The sequence below is a fragment of the Callorhinus ursinus genome, unplaced genomic scaffold (genome assembly GCF_003265705.2).
Source record: "Callorhinus ursinus isolate GAN/ISIS: 27379988/994484 unplaced genomic scaffold, GSC_fseal_2.0 scaffold43, whole genome shotgun sequence".
In the NCBI taxonomy this organism is placed as follows: Eukaryota; Metazoa; Chordata; class Mammalia; order Carnivora; family Otariidae; genus Callorhinus; species Callorhinus ursinus.
Genome location: NW_027397105.1, coordinates 11467195 through 11470871, shown reverse-complemented (window position 1 = coordinate 11470871; position 3677 = coordinate 11467195). Strand labels below are relative to the sequence as shown.

The 3677-nt window shown below is 38.7% G+C and overlaps 1 pseudogene; it reads left to right on the top strand.

The window, feature by feature from the left end:
- Positions 1 to 219: 219 nt before the first annotated feature.
- LOC112817198 (protein transport protein Sec61 subunit gamma pseudogene) lies at positions 220 to 655 on the top strand (annotated as a pseudogene).
- Positions 656 to 3677: the final 3022 nt, after the last annotated feature.

The following is a 3677-nucleotide window of genomic DNA, read 5'->3' as shown; positions in this document are numbered from 1 at the left end:
GTTGTGTAATTCTTTGGAATCCTAATACTTGTTTTTTTGTTTGTTTGTTTTGTTTTGTTTTTATTCTGAGGAATTAAATGGTAGACTTGGAAGAAAAAGAAAACTATACTGGAATACCAGCCAGCAATAGAAAGTACTGAACTGTTGATACACATAACAGTTTGGATGGATCTCTATAGTTATGGAAGATGTGGCCATGAGAGAAACTGTGTACAGTTCGTATTTGTGCTACGTGTCGCTGGCGTCTGAGCCGTTGGCTGGCAGGCATCATGGATCAGGTAATGCAGTTTGTTGAGCCAAATCGGCAGTTTGTGAAGGACTCAATTCGGCTGGTTAAAAGATGCACTAAACCTGATAGAAAAGAATTCCAGAAGATTGCCATGGCGACAGCAATAGGATTTGCTATAATGGGATTCATTGGCTTTTTTGTGAAATTGATCCATATCCCTATTAATAACATCATTGTTGGCGGCTGAATACCTTTTTAGAAGAGTTTTTCATCTTGGGGATTGGTGAATAAGTGAGGATTTGAGAAGCTCATGGAGTAAAAATTTGCCTATGTTTTGTGTTTTTCTTTCATTTTTTTTTTGTCTTCCAAGGTGTTTTGTATTTGTAAATTAAAACAATTCAAAATAAACTTATCTTTTTTCCATCAAAAAAAAAAAGAAACTGTGTAAAGGGTACATAGGCCCTCTTTGTACTATCTTTGAAATTTCATGTGAATTACAATTATTTTGAAATTAAAAAAAAAAAAAACTTCTAGGAAAAGTCTCAAAGGGATCAAACAGATCCACAAGTAACTTAACTATCTTCCAGAACAAAATCCAACATGTTTTAAAAAAAAGACAACATGTAAAAATTTCACCCATTTATGAAAAAAAAACTTTCAGCAAACTAGAAATAAGGAAACCTTCTCAGCCTGATAAAGGGTATCCATGAAAAACCTACAGGTAACATAGCACTTAATGGTAAAAGACTGAATGCTTTTCCCCCAAGATAGGGAGGAAGGCAGGGGTCATACTCTCACCACTTTTATAAAACTAATACCATTTAAAACAGTGTCCAAAACCATGAAATACTTAGGGGTAAATTTAACCAAATATGTTTATTAAATGTACAATGAACACTCTAAGGGCCATTGTTGGAAAAGTAAAAAAAAGACTTAAATAAATGGAGAGATACACCAGCATACCATGCTCATGGACTGGAAGCTTCAATATTTTATGACAGCAATTCTCCTTAAATTGATGTGTAGGTTTAATGCAATCAAATAAAAATCCCAGCAGGCTTTCTTATTTTTGCAGGAATTACAAGCTGATTTTTAAAGTTTATACAGAAATGTAAAAGCCAAATCAACTTTGAAAAATAACAAAGTTACATTACCTGATTTCAAGACTTAGAATGGAAATCAAGTCAGTGTGGTATTGGGATAAGGATAGATATATATAAGTGGGAAGCAAGTCCGGAAATAGAACCATGAGTATATGATCAATTGATTTTCAACACAGGGGTCATTGTAATCCAGTGAGGAAAGGATATTCTTTTCAAGAAATGGTGGTGAACAATTGACTATACACACGGGCAAAAATAAACTTTGACCCTGACCTCACACCATATAAAAACATTTACTTGGGGCGCCTGGGTGGCTCAGTCGTTAAGCGTCTGCCTTCGGCTCAGGTCATGGTCCCAGGGTCCTGGGATCGAGCCCCGCTTCAAGCCCCGCTTCAAGCCCTGCATTGAGCCCCGGCATCGAGCCCCCGCATCGGGCTCCCTGCTCTGCGGGAAGCCTGCTTCTCCCTCTCTCACTCCCCCTGCTTGTGTTCCCTCTCTCACTGTGTCTCTCTCTGTCAAATAAACAAATAAAATGTTAAAAAAAAAAAAACAACTGGAGGCACGTTGAAAATAATAAAAATTATAAAAAAAAAACATTTACTTTAAATAGATTAGAGAACTACACATAAAGGCTAAAACTATAACAGTATCTAAGAAAAATGCACAGAAGAACACTTTCACAGTCTGGAATGGCAAAGATTTCTAAGTAACACAAGCATTGTGGACTACAAAAGAAAAAAGTGTAACTTAGACTTTATCAAATTTTAAAATCTGCTTTTTGAAAGATCCCTTTAAGAAAATGAAATGATAAACCGGGGAATGGGAGAAAATATTTACAATACCTATATTTGCAAAAGACTTGTATCTAGAAGATATAAAGATCTTTCACAAATCAACAACAACAAAAAACAACCCACTTAGAAAATGGGCAAAAGATTTGGATAGACATTTCTCCAAAGAAGATATACCAATGGACAATAAGCACATGAGAAGATGCTCAACGTCATTAGTCATTTGAGAAATGAAAATTCAATCCACAGGGGGATAAGAAACTCACAAACTGGTTTCCAGTGTTTTGTACCATTTCAAATTCCCCTACATAACTTAGGAGAGTTCTAGTTGCTCCACATCCTCACCAACACTTGGTATGGTCACGGGGAACATAAAAAAAACTGGGATTTTTATAATGTAGGAATGTTGTCCATACTGAGTCCATTTTTGACCCACCATCTTGTTGTTGTTTGCTTAATGACCTCCTCAGGCCTCCTAATGATTGATGTATAAACTCCATGCTCACATCCCAAGACCAGAATGTTTAGGGAGCCTGTTCTGGATTTCAGTGGGCTCATAACATGCTTTTCTCCTCCGGAAGCAAAGATGGCGTCAGGTCTGTTAAATATTAGTTGTCAGTCATGTATATGCGAACACTCCCCTATGCATCCCCCCCCTTCTTCTTTTTTTAAAAGATTTTATTTATTTGACAGAGACCCGGCGAAGAGAGGGAACACAAGCAGGGGGAGTGGGAGAGGGAGAAGCAGGCTTCCCGCTGAGCAGAGAGCCCGATGTGGGGCTTGATCCCAGGACCCTGGGATCATGACCCGAGCAGAAGGCAGACGCTTAACGACTGAGCCACCCAGGCGCCCCTCTTTGTTTTTTAAAAGAACACATTTATACTGCTGATTATGTATCTGAAACTTCTAAACACTGTACATATATTAGCTCATTGAAACTTAGAACAACTTTAGGAGGTAGGCCTATTTTTTATTCACTATTTACAGATGAGGAAATTGAAATAGAGAGATTGTAACTAACTTAGCCAAGGTCAGTAGCTAGTAAATGTTACAGTTGCATCCTGAACCTAGTCAGTTTGGCCATGGCGTTCTTGCTCTTAACCATGACAACGATCTGAGTGTAATACCCTGGTCTCCAGAGGCAGACCCCGAATTACGCATTTGATACAGTTGTTTATTTGGGAGATGATGTTAAGAAACATCAGTAAGGGAGTGCCTGGGTGGCGCAGTCAGTGAAATGACCAACTCTGTTTCTGCTCAGGTCGTGATCTCAGGGTCGTGAGATCCAGCCCTGCGTCAGGCTCCATGCTCAGCGTGGAGTCCGCTTGAGACTCTCTCTCCCTCTCCCTCTGCTCCTCCCACTCACTCGTGCTCTCTCTCAAACAAATAAATTGATCTTAAATAAAAAAAAGAAACATCAATAAGTACAGAAGAGAAAATATCCAACAAAGCCCATGGATCAAGGGAATTACTGCTGTGGATGATCGGGTCTTAATCCTTTCGAAGAACTCTAGCACGGAACACGTACGTTCTGATCACCTATTCTTGCAGAGC